The following is a 22,296-nucleotide window of genomic DNA, read 5'->3' on the forward strand; positions in this document are numbered from 1 at the left end:
TATCCTGCTATCATCACGTATATTGCTGAGACTATCCTGCTATCAAACCTTATATTGCTGAGACTATCCTGCTATCATCACTTATATTGCTAAGACTATCCTGCTATCATCACTTATATTGCTAAGACTATCCTGCTATCATCACTTATATTGCTAAGACTATCCTGCTATCATCACTTATATTGCTGAGACTATCCTGCTATCGTCACTTATATTGCTGAGACTGTATTGATTTCATATATAAAAAAAGGCAACCGTGGGGTTGGGAGTACAAATAGTCACACTCAAATCAATATATAAAAAGTGAGTATTTATTATACAATATTTAAACAAATGGCAATTAATATCCAAACTTAGTAAAAAATATATATATCTATATAAACATAGTCAATGCAAATTCAATAAGAGGTTAAAATAGTAGCACTATTGGATCCATCCCTGAATGTGAATCCCTGAAATACTAAATTGGAACAATGGGGGTCATTCAGACCCACTCGCAAGCGGCAGTACGCTCGCAAGTGGGTCGATGTTCCCCACTGCGCATGCGCACGACGGAGGGAGCTCCGGCGTGCGCATGCGCGAGACCCGGACTGCGACAGCCAAGCTGTCGCTCCAGGTCTCGCACCAAAGGGGGCGTGCTGTCGATGGTGACTGACAGCACGCCCCCTTTGGTGGGCGTGCCAGGGGTGTGCCTGCCAGACGGAGGCGTTCCCATGGGAACGCCTACCGTCTGAAGCCGGCCCCACTGACATCACTAGTGATGTCAGTGGGAGTGATTTTGGCTCTAATAGAGCCAAAATCACTCCAGGGCTTGTGGCAGGGAGACCCTACCGCAGGGTCTCCGTCGCAAGACCGATGGTCGCGATGGTCAAGACCATCGCGACCATCTTTTTGGACGCTCGTATATGCTGTGGGTGGTCACCCACAGCTATACGAGCGTCCAGGAGGATGCTCCATTTTAATGGAGGAGGGCCCTGATTCAGAGCGAGCGATCTGGTCAGAGCGTCCGCCTCTGAATCAGGCCCAATGTCCATATATACTGATAGTGACAGTCTCCAACAGAGTCAATAGGTACTGAATGAATATGTAGCTTTAATGTGGGGAAAAATTTCCAAGTAGAATTTACCTGAAGACTTTCATGGAGTCCTGGGAAACAAACGGACTTGGATGTGCGGAGAAAATTCTCTCCTCCCTGATGATGGTAAACACAGTCCGGGATAGGAGCGTGTCAGGGGGAATAGAGATGCCGCTGAGTAGAATCGTGAAGCCGCATGTGAAGCGGTGCAAATGCTCTGAGGTAAGCTCCGGCTTGATGGTGATACAATGTAGCCTCTTGGGGAGAGTGGGGGCGGGTGCGGGAGGCGGTGAAATTTCCGCTGGGGGTAAGTAAAGACTCTGGCTGACAGAATGGTAAACCAAGCTGTATCCATGGGTGGCAGGCAGGACAGCTCAACCCTTGAGAGGGGAGCAGATGTAACAGCCGCTCTAAAGTCCGTGCAGCAGGAAGCGTGAGAGGAGGATCACGTAGTCCCTATATTGATTTCATCCCTGCATCAATGTAGTGAGACACACTACAAACAGGTGGTACATTTGAATCGGCCAGAGCCAACAAAGAGACAGCACCACTATCATCAAGTTGACAGGAAATATACGTTGTAAACTCCACTGGAACATGAAACAATGTGAATTATTAAATATTCTCTGAAAAACATTGCACGATATACTGTATAGGAACTATATTATTAACTATTTTAATACAAAGCAAAGGCATTTATCTTATATTCTGATCTATGATTCATGAAAATGCAAATTATCGATTCACTAGGACATAACTGAGACTCACAGCATGTTGTGTCTGTACCTGATGGTCTCCGTGTTTCAGTGACATCACTAGTTGCCAGTAAATTAATAGGCTGCATTTACACTGTTCACTCAACACCTCCAAATCAATGGCCTCTATCACAGTATGTAGGCAGTAGGTATAATTTTAACAAACACATGATGTATGAACTATTTGTCATCCAAGACACCTTGGTTCTTCTGATATAAATAAAGTGGTCCAATATTACAATTTATCATGATTATTTTTTTATTATTAATGGTAACCCTTTGAATAATCCATCACAAGTCTTTATAACCAAAATAACTGGCCGATTTCTAAGTGTATTTTTTTTTCCCTAGCTCCTAAATTCCCGTCACAATAAACGGCATCAAAATACTCCACCATCTGCTGTGTTCATCAGACATTTTTAGTGTTTACTATCAGACATTATGCAAGATTTCTTAACCTTTGTGGGGTGATAACAGTTTATGGTTCATCTTGAAAACCATTTGATTATGTGCTGCTCAGCTATTATACTTGTAAGAATTGTGCTGTATCGGCATATTTTTTAATTTTTATACACTTAAAGGATAAAGCAGACATCCATCTTGCCTAAAGTCCTTGGCACCCGCTCCCCCCCTCAAGCTTTTCTTCATTTGTTGCTGCCTGAGTTTTATTTGGTTTGCTAGTCACTTCTACGCCTTTTGTGCTTTCATAGATCATTTAAAGACTCCATCTACTTCAGAGGCTTTCAGATTTGGAAGTTGTTGTTTTTTTCAGCTTTTTCTTTATAGAAGACTAGACAACCCTTTTATATACTTATCTACTTTTTTGTGGTGTCATTTTGTTTTATCTACGCTGCTATAGGACGGGAGCAAAATACATAAAAGATGAGGGCGAGAGCGATAAGGAACCAGGCAGAAGTGCCAATCAAAGCATGAGCATAAGCATAAAAAAATATTGGAGTGTGTCTATTCATTGAAGCATTGGCAAAGCTCAGGGCATGATCTGAATGTTTTGGAAGTCAAATGAGCCAAGCAAAGGTCAGGCATGGGAAAGTTTGGCTGCATCCAATACTTGTTGGAGGGATTGTTTGCATGTTTTCATGCCTGCTTGCTTTGAAAGAACTAAAATTAAATCATTAACATCTTGACAGCTGTGACAAAAATAAAATTTTATTTCCTAGAAAACGCCAGCGCTGAAGAGACAGGTGCTGTACTGACCATCCACAGCTGACCTGTGCAGTGCTAACTGCTTACACATTGGGAGACCTTGTAAAACAGTGATGAAAAGATCATTTACAGATATCTCTGTCTGTCAAACTACCACATTCACAAGTGATACCATTTAATGGGATTATTGATCACAGTCCTGCACAATTCCTTTGTAATCTAATGGGACATTAAACATACAATATAAGGCAATCCAGCATGAAAAGATACACTAGAATATTTACTAATATAAATCATCTCATACCAATGCAAAACTAAAGATGGACACTTATTTCTGTTTGCAATACAGAAAGGTAAGCTTATAATTCTCTACATTTTAGCCAGGGAGAACCTGATTCAGGGGCATATTTATGAAAGAATATTTATGGGATATTCCCCGAAAACACAAATTTTTGGGTGGTACCCGTAAATATTAAGGATCCCGAGGATGGCTGCTCTCTGTCAAAGAACATACCCCTCAATTACAAGTCTGGAGAAGAATCTAATGCATGTAGTGCTTGTTGGACTCCAGTCTGCAAACCTCCAGCATGGAATGTGTAAGAAAACACTACTAGATCAATGGAACAAACCCCAGCTGGAGAGGAGGAGGATCCGCCAGGAACGGATCGGACGGGTGCATAAACCCGGGACCTGCAATACATCTCCTGGTATTGTATGACACATGTTCTAGCGGCACACAATTTAATTATGAATTCACTTCTATGCTTTACATACTGTGTTGACTTATAAGTACTAATAACGACATTTGCTTTGCATGGTTTAGACATTTATATGTCTGTTCATTAGCAGAATTTTCTGTTCCATATAAAGTTGGTTCATCAGTGTAATTAATAAAATGTGTTTTTCATGGTTTATAACATTGATTTGTCTGCTCATTAATACCCCTTTTACACCAGAGCTAAAACCCAGGTTTTTGAAGGGTTAACCAGGGCAGCTCCCTGGTGTAAAGGGGAGAGAGTTGGATCGCCGGGTCGAGTGACCCGGCAATCCAACCCAGGTAACTAGCAGGGTTTAACACGGGCATAGCCCGTGAAACCCTGCTGTGAGAACAGCGCACTCCGGGTCACGATGACCTGGAGTGCGCTGCTAGCCGGCCGATTGGTCCGGCTTCAGTGGCGCTTGGAGATGACGTAATCTCCAAGCGACCACTTTCACTCCGCAAAAGCCGGGTCTATGCAGACCCGACTGCGGTGTGAGCGGCGCCGACTCAGGAATAACCCGAGTCGGCGGCGGCAAAATTCTGGGTCTGATCCGAATAGGAACTTTGTTCCAACTCTGGGTCAGACCCGAAATTTAGGTGGAAAAGGGGTATTAGTGTAACTTACAAGATTTTGCTCTATAGGTAAAACTTTATCTCTCTGTGTAAGTGATTTTTTAAGTATTAAGAACTTGGGTTCAAATTATATTAGAGATTATCCTCTTTTTTCCTGTTTCCCAAATTTCGTTGGAACTCTCATTACTATCCTGAACTTTCCATGTCCTTGTACTGGATTCATTTTCCATCAAGGGCTCTGGTAAAAGCAGATTCCATTTCTTTTTCTTTCTTCTGTCCTGGCTGAGGTGAGAAGTACACTCTCTCACTATCAGTGTTCAATGCAGAACGCACACACAGGAGCAGCAGAAGCAGGAAAATTACCTCCTACAGCCTTGATAATTTAAAAATATTCTCAGAAATAGATGTCAAAAACAATGAGTATATTACCATGTGACCTAGCAAATGTATGGTTATAATAACTTGAAGATGATAACACTGTTTATTTCACAGGTGACACTGTATATTAATTGTATGTTTCGAAACACACTCTGTTAAACCCAGATGTGGAATTTAGAAAAAGTAACACTTTAATGTAACAAGTGCCTATTTATGTTATAAGTGTCATTCAAGATATTTTTCTATGGTTCAATGTACTACTATACACATATCTGTGAAAAAAATTTCAAAATGTACTTTGAGAGCTATGACTATTTTCAGATGACTCCTAAATGTATGATTATTAAGGCTTTATTGTAAATGAAGCAAAACAGGATATCTGATTTAGGTTTCTAGATATGTAGTAACAGATCATTGGGGATGTACATACGTATGAATCATTTGTGATTTACACACAAAATTGTGAATCTTTTGCTACATTCCCTATACAATTAGGAGGGTATTGGGTTGACTGCGGTCACCACAATATTTGATGTATAAATATCTATGCGGTTCAATTGAAATTGATTAAACTTTCTGTTTTATTGGGTTGAATTGATTTGGTTTTCTCTTTTTTATACTCGCCTTTGTGTATTAATTTTGTTGTATGCCATCATATGAGAACTATTATAGGCTATATACCAAACCTTTGAAATAACGAGTTGGAAGACTAATAAACCTTTATGGTAACCTGTATTGGTTACCCATAGCAGCAGATTGTGTACCTAATATTGGTTGACTTATAATTAAAGGGTGACTGTGCGCTAGTGGCTATATCATAGCTACCATAACATGTGAAAATGTATTATATACGACATATTAACGGACACCAGCAGAATGTTACAATAGAACCTTCATTATTAGATACGTTGATGTAATTATTAGGTCATTAATGTTTTAAATATTTTCACTTTCAATGCCCCTTCGGTAAACAGAAGAGGTGAATTGACACACCTACCATTTCAAAATTATGGTATTATCTCACATTACTATTTGATTAGCTTCATATGTCGCTATCTTTAAGCAGGAGAGCAGCTTCCTGTTCATAGCACATAGATGTATGACATACATAATTGTTCAGAGTGAGCCAGGGGCATTTCTAGAGAGGAGGGGGCCCATGTGCAGTCTCCGACATGGTCCCTTCCTCTCCGCCCGGCTGCCGGCAGCGCACTGAGCTGTGCGCGGCCAGAGCCGGAGTTATAGACTGTGGGCACTAGAGTGTGCCCAGAGTCTATAGTGTATGCACAGGGCACCGAGAAAATGGCCGTGGCAGCCATTTTCCCTGTACTGTGCATGCGCAAGTGACGGGAAAATGGCTGCCGCGGCCATTTTCCAGTCGTTTAACAGCGCCGGACCCCCGCTCCGACATGGGATTCTGGAGAGGTAAATAAGATTATGGGTGAAGGGTATGCGGTGCGGAGACCCCCTGGACCCAGGGGCCCATGTTCCCCGCACACCCTGCACCCATTATAGACACGCCCCTGGAGTGAGCATAATATGTTCTAAGTGGGTATAATTTTTAATTGTGTGTTGTTATAATTTTTTGGTATCGACACAAAAACTACTATATACTTTTTAATAGGACCAAATAAAGGTTCCATTTCATGTAATTGACATAATTCATAATAAGAGTGCCCCAACAAAGAGTCTCTCTTTTTCTCTTGGAAGCCTTTGTGCTATACAGAAAGGTAAGCTTATAATTCTCTACATTTTAGCCAGCGAGAGCCTAATTTAACAAAGAGGGACCACAGCAGATATCTCGGATATCAATCTGCCACAGTCCCTATATTTCTAACTACAAAAGTAGCCAACGTAGGTACACTACTGTCACATTGCAGAGCTTGGGTCCGGCCGCTAACGCCATCTTAAGTTGGCCTTAGTCCATAGTAGCTCATTAAACTGGAGGGGGATCCTACGGATTTCTCTCTGTCTGCCTCCGATGGCACTTGCTCTGGCCGATTGTTGTGAATTTATATCATATTATCATATGCTACAAAAAAAAATTAAAAAGGGAAGGGAGGGGAGGAAATTTACAGGAAAAGAGGCAGATCCCTTTCCAGTACTAGGCTAAAAACAGAATTGCCCACCCCTAAAAACTCTGACAAACACTGCTATAGGCTAGACCAGTGGTTCCCAAACTGTGTGCTGTGGCACCCTGGGGTGCCTCAGGACACTTGCAGGGGTGCCTCGGGTTGGTGGTCCAGCACCAAATCAAATTATTTATGGTTAATGTAATGTAAATATGTGCACAAACAAAAGCTTAAACCTGTCCAACATCACATAACTGAAGCTAAGGATGACAGGTAAGCACAATTTACTTCACTTTACTACTTTACTAAATTTTTTATGAATTTCTCAATAACAAACGTTTGGCTTAGGGGTGCCGTGAAAACAATGCTGTTACTTTAGGGCGCCTTGATTCAAAAAAGTTTGGGAACCTCTGGGCTAGACAAAAGCACACCATAGTAACCCCTAAGTTCCCTGCACTGGGAACCTCACAATCTGTCACTACCTGGGGCTTTACGTACGTTCCTGCACATAAAGCACACTTTATCCTCAAAATCAATTCAGAGAGATGACAGCATACCATTGAGGGTGTGTCTCCTACTCCACCAAAGGGGCATGTATAACTCCATCCACCACGGGGCGTATTTATTGGTGTGGGGAAGACTAGATATTTAGGGAGCCTTTGTCATTTTTTGTGCCACAACTCCTTGTCTCCCCAGTGTTGTTTCTAAGTAAACCCTAGAGAATCCTCTTTTTCTTCCCCTAAGTATCTCTGCCCTACTTCATCCTCATCTGTGTCCTCAATTTTTGTACATCTTGAATCATCAACATTTTCTTTACATTTGCTTGTCATCCCAGTAACATAAGGACTGACACAAGAACAATAACAGGTGTATAAAGCAACATAATATAAAGCCAACATTAAACACAGCAACTGCACACTTTACATGCACATGGTACATTTATTGAGCTGTTAAAGACCATGCTGCACACACTTTACTCCCATTACCTTATGCTCTATTGCACGGATACCATATGAAATATTTCTGACAGCTGGTGCATTTGAAAAACTACTGTAACTCATAGAAACCAATCAGATGTATCTAAGCTGCTGTAAATGGATAACATAATCTGATGGGTTACTCTGAGTAACAGAATACTTTACTGTGCACCTTTTAATAAATGTCCCCCTTTGTGTTACAATAATGGGATGTGCATCATAACTCAAATCACGTAATTAAATTACTATTTGTTATCTTAATAATTGTGAAAAATGTAGATATCAATAATTCACTAAGGGATACAGTCATTATGCAGGAAGCCAGCCAATATCCTTACTGTAACAGAACTCAGAGCACAGTCTGCACTTCAGAGCAGTGACATCACATGGTACACAATAGTATAACTCATCATTCCTCTAAATCAGCGGTTTTCAACCAGTGTGCCGCGGCACACTAGTGTGCCGTGGCCGGTTGTGAAGTGTGCCGCGGGGCTGTCAGAGCCACCGGGCACATTTTACTGTACTTCAGCATCCCGGGCCGCTGAGCTCCTCTGGGAGACTCAGGCGCGACCGGGTAGTGACCTGCAAAGATGCGGCGTGACATCACAGGTCATGCACGCCGCGTTGTCCACTGCCCTCCAGCCCGCTCTGCCAGCCAACGCCCTGCGTCAATCAGCCAGCCCGCGCTCTGTCCAGCCTGCCTGGAAGCCCGCCCGCACGCGATCCTGCTGCAGTGTGAGTGACAAGGGGGGAAGAAATGTTGGTTTTGTGGGGACCAGACATTTTTTTCTTCTTCGTGGGTACCAGCCATAGTTTATTTTTTCGTGGGAACCAGTCATGTCATTTTTATTTAGTGAGAACCAGCCATATGTTATCCAGCCATATATTTGGCTATTTAGTGGGGAACAATGTGTTTTGTTTTGTTTTTTGTTTCTGTGGGGCCAGCCATAGGTTTCTTTTTCTGTGGGGAGCAATTCTGTGGGGCGCAATGTGGTATGGTTGTTTTTTTTGTGGGGAGCAATGTGGGTTTTTTTTTCTGTTAGGCCAGCAAATGGGATTGTTTTATTCTTGTGGGGGCCAATGTAGTGTGTTTTTTATTCTTGTGGGGGCCAATGTAGTGTGTTTTGTTCCTGTGGGAACTAATGTAGTGTGTTTTTTCATAGTCCGCGCACACCGCATCGCCGGATAGTGTGCCTTGGCAATTTTAAAATCTTGTGTAGTGTGCCGCGAGTTAAAAAAGGTTGAAAATCACTGCTCTAAATCATCCTTGGTAGGGAATATGACTGTCTACTGGGATGATAGAAAGATGATCACTCACACTTCTGGTTTGCCTAAGAAGCTCCAGGGTGAAAACAAAAGTGGAAAATACACTATATGGTGCAAGTATGATATGGGGTGGGTGAACGAAGTGTATATGGTAATTACAAAATTTAAGAATACCTAAATACAATATGTAATACCTTGATGAAAAAAAAAAGTATATATTTTTTTTTATCTTGGTGATGTTACCTATTTAATACCTGCAATTCTAATAAATTTCACAGTCTGACTGAGATTTGCATTAATTTTGCACCAAGACATGTCATTACATAATTAAACTTCATGTAAATCTATATCAGGCCCCCAGGAGCAAATCAGCCAGCAAAAAAATTATTTCTTGGACACGTTTGATGTAATAATATGGATATATCTTTTAGTTTATATTAGAGATGAGCGGTTCGGATTCTGTGGAATCCGAACCGTTCCGAACATTGGGGATCCGAGTCCACCCGAACCCTGTTCGGGTGTTCACCGCCTGACTCGGATCCCCGTTCGGGGCCGAACGGCGGCCGCCTGATGTCGGATTCTCACTAGAGAATCCGACATCAGGTCTCCTCGCGTGTAGGGCAGAGCGCAGTGATAGCGCTCTGCCCTACACAGACACAGACACACAGCCGCCAGCGGCAGCTGTGTGTTTGTTACAGCAGCCAATGAGAGTCACACAGACTCTCATTGGCTGCTGCACGGAGGGAGCCGGCTGGAGCTCACACATGAGCTCCGTCTTCCGGCTCCCTCCTCAGCGTGTGACAGAGCGGACGGTGCGGGAGCGGGGAATCAGGTAAGTTTTATTTTTTTTATTTTTTTACTTGTCAAAGGTCCGGGGGCGCTACTGGGGGGGGTCTGCTACTGGGGGGGGCTATACTACTTGGGGGGCCATACTACAGAGGGGCCTGCTACTGGGGGGGGGCTATACTACTGGGGGGGGTCTGCACTACTGGGGGGGGGTCTGCTACTGGGGGGGGCAATACTACTGGGGGGGCCATACTACAGAGGGGCCTGCTACTGGGGGGGGCTATACTACTGGGGGGGGTCTGCTACTGGGGGGGCCATACTACTGGGGGGGATCTGCACTATTGGGGGGCCATACTACAGAGGGGCCTGCTACTGGGGGGGCTATACTACTGGGGGGGGTCTGCACTACTGGGGGGGGTCTGCTACTGGGCGGGGCTATACTACTGGGGGGGCCATACTACAGAGGGGCCTGCTACTGGGGGGGGCTATACTACTGGGGGGGGTCTGCTACTGGGGGGGCCATACTACTGAGGGGCCTGCTACTGGGGGGGGCCATACTACTGGGGGGGCTTACTACTACTGGGGGGGGCTGCTACTGGGGCAGCCTACTACAGGGGGGGCCATACTACAGGGGGGGCCCATACTACAGGGGGGGCTACTACTGGGGCAGCCTACTACTGGGGGGGCCTGCTACTGGGGCAGCCTACTACTGGGGGAGCCATACTACTGGGGGGGCATACTACTGGGTGGCATGCTAATGGGGGGCATACTACTGGGGGGGCCTGCTAATGGGGGGCATACTACTTGGGGGGGCCTGCTAATGGGGGGCATACTACTGGGGGGCATTCTACTGGGGGCACTGCATAGTGGACCCTACTACTAAGGGGACTGCATAGGGGGCACCACTGCTGGGGGACATTGTGTAAGGGACACCGCTACTGTGGGCATTGTGTAAAAGGGTCACTACTGTGGGCATTGTGTAAAAGGGGCACTACTGTGTGTCGTAACATAAATAAGAGACACTACTTTATGGTGTAATGTGAATCAGGCCCTATGTGCGGTGTAATGCTAATAAGATTGTGCACTGTGACTCCTAGGGCCGTAGCCCACTTTGTAAACAAGTACTATGACTCTGCTGGCCGTACCCCACTGGGTGGGTGCCCTACTTTTCATTTCTGCCACTGCTGTCTGGCAATGTGTCATAGATGTGCTTTATACTGTGGTGTCTGTGTCGTTGTGCCGCTGCTTTGTCGCTTAGTAACCAGTCAGCTCACTGCAACCTTTGGCCAATAATGTTGAAAACAATATTATAAGCTGTGATATGGTCTAAATTGACTGGAAAATAATGTTATTGAGGTTAATAATACTCTAGGAAGAAAAAAAAGACCAATTTATGTGATTTTAGCTTTTTTTGTCAATTTTTGTAAAAAAATCCAAATCCAAATCCAAATCCAAAGCCAGTCACCGCAGTTTGGCAAATCCAAATCCAAATCCAAAGCCGGACGACGAATTAGAACCAAATCCAAATCCGGCAAAAATGGTCCGGCGCACATCCCTAGTTTATATTTGGCACAAATCCATTAGATCAATTGATAGTTACATGCTTAGGCAAGTTTTGTAACTACACAACTCATTCAGTTGAAAAAAAGAGCACTATCATTTATGTTATCTGACGTAATTAGCCGCCTCCTTTCCTGGATTACTGGGATACTACTTGCCAGGCTGCTGAGGCCACAGGCCATGCTCATTGAAGGCTGCTCGCAGGTCTGAAAAGTGGTCGGGACGTGTAGTAAGGAACCCTACATGCCACTCCCTGTTATGGAGCCTTTGTAAAGTGAGAATGACCTGAAACATTTATTTAGTGATAGGGTACATAACTAGAGCAATCATTTAGGCGATTGCATAATTTTGCACATACATTTGAACAAATATCATCACATTTCCACATTCCTTCATCTACATTTTTCTTCTACTCTGTCACCATGTAAATGACATAGGCCCCTATTCATTACAATCCGCATTTAAAATGCAGTTGTAGTGTGATATTTCCAACTAAATTCGCATTGCGAATTTTGGAAATATCACATGGATGTACTAACATCCGCATGCAGGGACAGAGATTGCAATAAAGCTCTGTCCATGTGAATCATGTCCGCACACTTCTCCCTGCATTTTAATTTAAATACAGGGAGAATGTGTCTGCCCATGCGCCGCCACCGGATACCGCAATGCCGACCCTCGTGACCACCCCACCCTGCACTTACCTCGTGATCAGTGCTCCGGTGATGTCCTCTGGGGCTCCGGTCAGCTAGTCTCCCATCCTGCACTGTGACCCTGCTCAGCTGCTGCATAGAGCAGCTGACTGGGGTCACAGTGCAGGAGCCGGGAGACCAGCTAACAGGAGCCCCAGAGGACATCACTAGAGCACCGATCACCTGTCCCTGGATGTAGGTAAGCGATTTATTTTCTTTAATTTTTTTTTTTGCAGTGACAGGCTTGTGGTCTATTCAGTGCCAGGGAACAATCACTGGGGTAGAGGATTTTACTGGGAAGGGGGAGGGGAGCTCCAGTATCTAAGGATAATCCACCACTGCTTCTAAACATTAATCAGTTAAAATTCAGAACAGAGTGCGTGCACAGGAAGGGGCTGGGGTCACACTTACAATGTTCCATGATTGGAGGAATGCTCAGTGCTTTCAATGCGCTGGGCCTCTCCCAGACCCCTTCACATACCCTAAAAACAGTCCTACAATGCCACATGAAGCTGCTGCTAGCAGGGCTGGATTAAGGCTTGTGGGGGCCCCTCAAATAAAATTGACACCCCACAGTGCCCCCCCTTATATACTCCACAGTGCGCCCCCCCCCAATATGCCCTACAGTGCTTCCATTTACTAAACAGCAATACCACCATATACACATCCCATGCACACACCACACCCACCCCCTCGCATACTCACCTCCCTTGGCATGTCAGGTTCCACTTGAAAACTTCCACCCCTAATCCCGCCCTGGTTGCTAGCATGCATGGCATTGAAAGTGCATATCTAAGTGGGACATATTGTCCAGATGTGCCTGAAACAGAGCAAGGCCAGGAAAATCATTTTGTGGGACATTTAGAACATATGTGGGGCAGGACAGATGGTGTAATGGTTAGCATTACTGCCTCACAGCACTGAGGTCATGGGTTCGATTCCCACCATGGCCCTACCTGTGTGGAGTTTGTATATTCTCCCTGTGCTTGCGAGGGTTTCCTCCGGGAACTCCGGTTTCCTCCCACACGCCAAAAATATACTGGTAAGTTAATTGGCTCCCAACAAAAATGAACCCTAGTGTGTATGTGATAGGGAACATAGACTGTAAGCAGGGACTGAAGTGAGTGGCCAAATATTCTCTGTAAAGCGCTGCGGAATATGTGTGCGCTATATAAATAACTGGTAATAAATAAACAAATATGTAATTTGTTATGGTTTAATGAGCATTTCTGCAGTTATCCATGCACCAGTTTTCATAAATAATCCCCAGTGCATTAACAGAATTATTAATGTTATTATTAGTAAACTTTATGTGTTTAGCATTAACATATTGCCAAGCGCTTTACAGATAGTTATACCGAGACACTGCAATCTCTGCCCAGTGGGGTTTACCATGTCATTTCTCTATCACCAAACACACACTTCAGTGCCAGTTAACCTACAGGTATACAGTATATTTGAACTATGGAAGGAAACATGCACAAGCTGAAGGAAAGCATACAAACTACATACGCACCCTTGATGGAATATAAATATAAACCAAGGTGAAGCAATAGTGCTATCCACTGTGGCAGTGTGCAGGTAATAGGATATTCTTTGTATAAAAGTCACACGTGTGTTATCAGCGGTGTGGCAGATTAGTATTGTCTGTGATTTCCTAATTCACTATGACCTACAAATTCCTTGTTTCTCAGCAAATACTTTAATCCACACAGCTCATTCCCTAACCTTTTAATAATAATAACCAAACATTAAAAAGGTATACAAACACACACACACACAAACACACACACACACATACACACACACTAGTGATTGTCTTAAGAATGTATAAATAATGGACGTACACCAGCACATCAATGATTCATTCTGTGTTGTGTGTTCAGGGTATGGCTGAGTAAAATATTGATGGCACGGAGGAAGTGAGCTGTTTCTTAATTTAGTTTAGTCCTGATAATGTGTAACTAATGTTGTTTCTTTCCAGCGGTGTGCATTTAGTGACCCTTTAAAATTTTAATGTAAAGGGATAGCAAACCTAATAGTCATACAATGGAATATTTGAGGTGAATAGTAAAACAAAGTTTCTGTTCCCATTACCAATTGCAGCAAACCATCATGTGACTCGTAATCGTAAGTAGTTCTATAACCACAGGCATCCACTGCCAAGACCTAGCAGCAATGTATTAAGCAACAGGAGATCTGCTATAAATCTGATAATAATTGCAAGGAATATACATATAATCATACTTGACGACTTTCTGGCTGCTCCTTACGGGAGGGGGCAGCCAGATCAACAGGACGGGGGGGCGTGGCTGGGACAAGGGGGAGTGGCCAGGCAGTTGACTGGCATTTGTGGGCTTGGCGGGGGCGGGACCATGCGATCGCCTCATTTTGGACCCGCCCCTGCTGCACAATGCCGATAATACCGGCCCCCTCCACCGTAGGGGTTTAACTATTAATCGTGGGGGGGGTTGGGGGGATCGGCAGCTGGCAGGAGGCTTGCCTGCCTTTCCGGGGGGCCGGGAGCTGCACCCGATTTTCGGGAGGCTCCTGGCAAAATCGGGAGGGTAGCAAACCTGCATATAAGGGCCTGATTAATAACGCCGGTATGCACGTACAATTGCGATTACAATCACAATGGACAGCTCTTCCAAAAAGACTGCTGTACTTTGCAATCAGAGTCGCGGAGGACCCCACAAGGGATCCTATTAAATCTCTCTCAGGGAACTATGCAGAAAGGAGCCCACAGATTTCTATTAGACAACACCATCTAAAGAGCTCTGGAAAGTTTTGATTACTGGAGCTTTTTACATATGGGAAATGCAGTCAAACTTTGTTTTAGGAGTTTTGACCGCATTTTCCTGTTAGTACATTCCGATCCGTTTCTGAAATTCATATGTTATCAATGGTCCACTCTATACATGTAAAACAATATACTAAAAGCAATGACAAGAGTAACTTCTTTTTTTAAAAAACCACAAAGTCATAGAAATACATTAGTTGTTCAATAATAGCTTCTGCAATACAAATATAACCTAAGCACCACATTGGGCCTAATGAGGTTTGATACATGAAGGAAAACAACTCAACAGTGAATATAGCATTTGTTCTGATGTTATTCTTGTCTATTAAACAGAACAAACATCTTATTGTTTGATATGGGAAATAAAAGTAATATAGGCGGAGTAGGACGCAGGGAAAGTTGGGCAAACTTATTCCCTTTTATAAAGGATCATTGTCAGTGTATATTTATAAGGTTCCACAGAACTCCTGACAGTGCGCCTGACAGTGAGATAAAACAAATCATATACAAATAACAAAGTCAATATATAAAAGCTATAATGCTGTACATGGTTGATGAAGAGTAGGGAGGGCCTTGCTCATGAGAGCTTACAATCTAAAGGTGCCTACACACTTGGCGATTTTTTACACGATTTGCCTAATTCCGACGAATTGTGACGACAAATCGTGTAAAATATACCCAAATCGTGAGTTTCCACTCACGATCACGATGCCGATGCGCGTCCCTGCAGGTCGTACATCGCATCTTCAGATCTGCCGTGCTGTAGGGCAGATTTGACAATCTCAGTCACGATGCACTGGAATAGTTAGGAGGCACGATAGATCGTTTGTCACTTTGGACAGTTTTTTAACACCAAATCGTGCCGACGACTACCGGGGAGCTGCTGGGGAGAGTTCAAGGGGAAATCGGACACATTGTCGGATCGTGAGCACATGACCAAGTTTCTAGGCACCTTACAGGATGCATGCTTCGAGGATATACTTGCCACTTGAACAATATATGTGGTAATATACTCCCACGGTCCCTAATGTAGTTTTTAGAAATATATTATAAGTCACAAAGGAGTTCAGTGACCATATAAAGGTATGAGTCTACAATAGGGTGCTTCTATTCTATATAGATCCGGGATGTTCCAGATTATGTCCAGCAGGGCCGTAACTAGGCTAGTACGACCAGTGCCATGGCCCAGGACACGGCAGGGCAGGGGGGCGCTGTTTGGGCCTGTCAATTTTCCTGTTTATTATCATTCTCCTCTTCTTTTATCCCCAGCATCTCTTGGCTGCCCCAGGAGTGCCCCTATCTCATCCCCAGCCCTTCCCCATGAGGCCATGGCTCTTTTTCAGGTGCACTATCTTATGTCCCTAATTAAAAAATGGGGAGGGGGGGCGACAATGCTCTCTCTGGCACAGGGCACCAAAAAATCTAATTACGGCTCTGATGTCCAGCATCCATAACAAGGTACAGCCAGGATGTTATTATAATACACACATTTCCATATCAAACACTAAGGGGTTGTTTCTGAGTTAAAAGCAAAGCAAAAAAAAAATGTGCCATTTGCACCAGGGCAAACCATGAGGCAATGAAAGGGGTGCAAAAACATTTATTATTTTTGCATGCAGGGTAACTACTGGCTGTTGTTGTAGCATGGTGCCCACAAATGCTGGATAGCTTTATCTTTACACTGTAATTTAGATGTGAAGCATGACCTACCATAGGGATGGTGCAAATTTTGATGGTGCAACCAATGGTGGCATCTCTAGAATCAGCACGCAGTATTAGAGCATCTGGAGATGCTGTATTGTGGGCGTCCCAGTAGACCTTAAACAGTCAGATGCACAGCTGTACGCCAGGGGAAGGGCTGATACTAGTATTAGCATATAGCCAAAGATGTGACTATGGCAAAAAACACTACAGCAGTCACAGCAGCATGTGACTCAGAATCAGCCAACTAGAGTGTATGTGTGTACATGTGAGAAGAAATATAGATTATAAGCTCCACTGGGGCAGGGACTGATGTTAATGATTAAAATATTCTTTGTAAAGGCCTCTATAATATGTGTGCACTATTTAAATAACGTTTAATACATAAATAATAAGGTTTTGGTAACCAAGTATAAAATGCAAAACTTGGGACCATCCTTCTACACAACATAAGATTCGTGCACAGATCCTATTTCCGCTGCATAACCAAACTGTAAGCCTTACATTTTATACATCTACGTGTCCTGATGGCTATAACAACTTGCCTGGCATTGGCCGAATCAGATGTGACCGCGCCAAGCTGGGCTTTCCCAGGAACAGCACCCTGCACCCTTTGAGCGCACCAGGCATGCACACTGCAGTTTGTACAGCCGTCCAGAGTGACATCACGTGTTCGGGGGAGGGGCCAGCAAAAGACGCAAAATCGCCCTGCTCTGGCACCGGCTGTGGCTGCCCACACTGATCCCTCATTCACAGTCACTGGCTGTGATCTGCATTTCTAACAGCAGCCCCACTCACAATAATAAGTTTTATCAGCATCCACAGGACTACTCTCATCTACTATAAAAACTATTTTATTGGTAATTTCAAAACAAAACATTATCACATAACCTTGTAGATTCCCATACTATTTCTATTCACCAAAGACCAAGTTTGACTGTGTAACCACTGATTTCATTTGTATGTTCATATTGTCAATTGTGCTTTAAAATCAGCAATAAGGTATTTTTGTATGTTTGTTTGATGTTTATCAAGCTGACTATAATAATATACTGTATATATAGGAAATTAGGTTCTTTGTACAGAATAACCTATATGACCATATATTTTGCAACACATGGGCAAACATTATAGCAGGGGTCAGGGAACTTTCTTACCTTTTACCCCAAAATATATTTAGATACGCCTACGTTACCCCGATGATTTGAAAGGAAGGAAATCATATAGTAGTGCCCCATGTAATCCCCCTGAGTAGTGCCCCCATAGTTATGCCCCTGTAGTAGTGCCCCCATAGTTATGCCCCTGTAGTAGTGCCCCCATATAATGCCCCTGAAGTAGTGCCCCCATAGTTATGCCCCTGTAGTAGTGGCCCCATATAATGCCCTTGTAGTAGTGCCCCCATAGTTATGCCCCTGTAGTAGTGCCCCCATAGTTATGCCCCTGTAGTAGTCCCCCATAGTTATGCCCCTGTAGTAGTGCCCCCATATAATGCCCCTGTAGTAGTGCCCCCATACAATGCCCCTGTAGTGCCGGTTGTACAAAAAAACCCAAAAAAACCACTTACCTTAATCCCCGCTCCTGCATCCCCCGCAATCCTGTCCACCCGGCTGCTCCTCGGAACTATGGGAGAGACGTCATGATGTCTTCCCATAGTGCGCATGGAGAGAGCCGGAAGCTGGACTTCAGAAGAGAACTCCAGCCTCCAGCTAATACGGCTCTGCAGGGAAGGAGCCGGGCATGCATATGAATCATTCTTTATTATAGAATGATTCATATGCACGCCCGGCTGTCCGTCCATTACCCCCAGGAATTTCATATTTACCCCCTGTGGGGTAATTTACCCCTGTTCCCCGACCACTGCATTATAGTATACACATAAAAAGTAGGGATGTGTGCTGACCCCCATGTTTTGGTTTGCTTTTGGATCTGTATCTCCTTCAAGGTTTTGGGTCTGGATTTGGTTTTGCAAAACCACCCTCAAGTTTTTTGGTTTTAGATGTGGATTTAAAAAAAAAAATAGATAAAAAGTTTTAAAAACAGCTAAAATCATGTAATTTATGCAATCCAAAACCGAAATAGTATTTAAAATCCAAATTCCGAACCGCAAAAAGATCAGAACCGCGACCTGGATTTTCCCTGATCTCCACAGGAGATCAGAACTGCAACTTGGATTTACCCGGATTCATGAAATTCGGGAGGATTCGGATTTCTGGAGAACAGAACCACACATCTCTATTAAAAAGGGAATGCATTTTCCTTTAAATAGCATGGACTTTTAATCATATTAATGTCCAATATTTAGAGACTCTCTCACACCATCTAATTTGGGAGTCAACACACTGCCATATGATGTGAAGAGAAGAAGACCAGTCAGCATCAGACACTCATTCAAAGACTATTTTTAAGACAACTGACTAGTGACACAAAGATGATATTCCACGTCTTGTTGGACTGGCTTGTGATATTCCAGTACTGATGGCAGCATCGTACTGACATAATGCCTCCGACCTTTTAATATGTCTCTTGGATTCTACTGCTTGTTGCAAAAGAGTCGCAGCTTTCCAGAAAGTCTGTGGACTTTACAGACCCCCAGCACAATAGCAGCCATTCATTAGACAACTTAGTATGTAGCAGATGTTAAAATGATTCATTTTGCACTTTTTTAGTCTTTGAAGCTATTGATATATCATATTTACATCATGATGAAAGAACTTACAACATTTCCTTTCCATAACGTGCCGTGAAAAGATGGGAATAGCAGGGCTGGTTTCGGAATCTGTAAGAAAATTGTCCAATATTCACTATAGTGGATTGACTTTACTTTTGTGGTGTGACGACACTTGTCAATATATTGCAATGGTGTAGCTATATGGCAATTGGCATCACAAAATAATTTGACATTAAAAGAATTGTAGAAACATTTTGTAAAAGCATAAAGGTTGTTCCCACTGCAACTAGATTGCAAGATGCCGCTTTACGTTTGACCAATATAACTCATAATCTGACGATGACCAATAGGATTGATGCTTTAAGCAATCTGGCTGGAGAAAATGTTCTTACCAGACCTGAGGCTTGCAGTTCAGCCACATTGAGGACCTCATTCAGAGTCGGTCGAAGCGGCCGCACGGTCGTACGGGAAAAGGGGCCGGATATTCAAATGATTCCCTCGCAAGTTGCGTCCCCAAGTTCGGATCGGTAGCTGGCGGACCAAGGGGAGGAAGTGGTCGGAATTCAAAAAAATACGCCCCCTTCTCGTACGCATTGCACGTCATCTCCGGGCATATAAGGATTAATCGAGACCATCGGGAACCATCGAAACTGGTCGTAGAGCTTAAGGTTGACCATACCCTCTCTTAAGCTCTACGATCATGTCAGTGTAAAAACCTCCCATGTCATGTGCCATGACGCTACTTTGTTAATTATGCACTCCCATAAACCGTATGCACTCCCATAAAACGCCATTCGCATAATTAGGCACGCCTGCGTTCGGATCTCCACTCCCCCGGTTTCAAGCACCTTCTCCTGTTACCACCCACAAACGCCTCATTCTGTCACTCAAACTACCGACCTGGCTGTGTTCAAGGAGAGAGAAATTTCTGATCGTAGCGGCTAGTTTGCGCACGCGCATTGCGAACTTTACGCATGCGCAATATAGCGAATATCGGTGGCGTACGACCGTGCAGCCGCAACGACCGACTCTGAATGAGTTCCTGAATCTTTCAGAGCTGTATTGAGAAATAAAAGTCTTTCTCTTGAAGTTTTTATCCTAAAACTGTTACTAATCCTGTAAGTTCTGTGTTACATTAGCATAGATAAATAGTACAAAAAGGTCTATTTTTTACTGTAGTGATATTTATCTTAAATAGCAAATTTATATGCATTTAATAGGAGAAAGTTCATTTATTTACATAAATGTTACATCAATACTATTTGACAAGCAGTCTTATAACAAATAAAATAACTTTTTCAAACTTGTAATTACCTTCAGTTAATGACTATGTTTCAGTTAGTATTCTAAAGCATTCACGTCAACAGGGTAATAGCACACATACCATTCATCAGACCATTCTTTTCACTAAAAGGAAAAATAGATTCCACTTGGAGGATTAAATGATGGAATTGAATGCCTTGCTGTAATAGTTGGCTTTGCAAATAATAAGTTTGATGTAATCTTTTACATCTCAATACGCCACACACAGACAAAAGTAATCATTTTTCTAATCTTCACAAGAAACCCAAAGAGCTATTATGCACAAAATTCTCACTTTGGAGGAGTTGGGAAAAGATGTTCTTTAATTGTTGCGGATAGATTTGCCAGGACTTATAGGTATATTCAGATGAACAATAAGGCAGGGTTGTCAGAAGCTTGAGGCCTTTCAGTAAAAGACACTTGTCCAGCACACACACACATTCAATGTATACACGTACACACACATATAACTATATAACAATTTCCTAAAGGTCTATCCCGTCTCCAACATGCACTGCCACTGGGAGCCGGGGTGTGCAGCCCAAAGGCTCCCACTGCTAGGAAAACAGGACAGACCTGGCGCCACAGAAGAGAAATGGAGATGAGTATGGGAGTGGGGGGCAGGATGTGGGGTAGCGGATGGAGTAGAGCAGGGGGTAGCAGGAGGGACAGAGCAGGGCAATGTCACATCCGGATGTACAGTCAGGTCCATAAATATTGGGAAATTTACAGAATTTTCATATTTTGGCCTCTATTCACCACCACAAGGGCTTTGAAATGAAACAAACAAGATGTGCATTAACTGCAGACTTTCAGATTTAATTTGAGGGTAATTACATCCAAATCAGGTGAACGGTGTAGGAATTACAACGGTTTCTAGATGTGCCTCCCACTTTTTAAGGGGCCAAAAGTAATGGGACAAACTAAACAATCCTAAATCTAACTTTCACTTTTTAATACTTTGTTGCAAATCCTTTGCACGCAGTTACAGCCTGAAGTCTGGAACGCATAGACATCACCAGACGCTGGGTTTCATCCCTGATGATGCTCTGCCAGGCCTCTACTGCAAATGTCTTCAGTTCCTGCTTGTTCTTGGGGCATTTTCCCTTCAGTTTTGTCTTCATCAAGTGAAATGCATGCTCAATCGGATTCAGGTCAGGGGATTGACTTGGCCATTGCATAACATTCCACTTTTTAGCCTTAAAAAACTCTTTGGTTGCTTTTGCAGTATGCTTTGGGTCATTGCCCATCTGCACTGTGAAGCGCTGTCCAATGAGTTCTGAAGCATTTGACTGAATATGAGCATATAATATTGCCCGAAACACTTCAGAATTCATTCTGCTGCTTTTGTCAGCAGTCACATCATCAATAAATACAAGGGAACCAGTTCCATTGGCAGCCATACATGCCCACGCCATGATACTACCACCACTATGCTTCACTGATGAGGTGGTATGTTTTGGATCATGAGCAGTTCCTTTCCTTCGCTTCTCTTCCCATCACTCTGGTACAAGTTGATCTTTGTCTCATCTGTCAATAGGATGTTGTTCCAGAACTGTAATGGCTTTTTTAGATGTTGTTTGGCAAACTCTAATCTGGTATTCCTGTTTTTGTGGCTCACCAATGGTTTGCATCTTGTGGTGAACCCTCTATATTCACTATTGTGAAGTCTTCTCTTGATTGTAGACTTTGACACATATACATCTACCTCCTGGAGAGTGTTCTTGATTTGGCCAACTGTTGTGAAGGGGTTTTTCTTCACCAGGG

General features: G+C 43.4%; 1 protein-coding gene across 1 annotated transcript in view; it reads left to right on the forward strand.

Moving 5' to 3' along the window:
* The first annotated feature begins 3,662 nt into the window (after nt 1–3,662).
* Nucleotides 3,663–22,296, forward strand: part of SEMA6D (semaphorin 6D) — a 170,225-nt gene continuing 151,591 nt past the window's right edge. The window contains exon 1 of the mRNA XM_088472784.1: nt 3,663–3,701. The gene's annotated coding sequence lies outside the window, so the exon portion shown is untranslated. The remainder of the gene's footprint in view (nt 3,702–22,296) is intronic.

The sequence above is a fragment of the Taudactylus pleione genome, unplaced genomic scaffold (genome assembly GCF_031769625.1).
Source record: "Taudactylus pleione unplaced genomic scaffold, aTauple2 ptg000129l, whole genome shotgun sequence".
In the NCBI taxonomy this organism is placed as follows: Eukaryota; Metazoa; Chordata; class Amphibia; order Anura; family Myobatrachidae; genus Taudactylus; species Taudactylus pleione.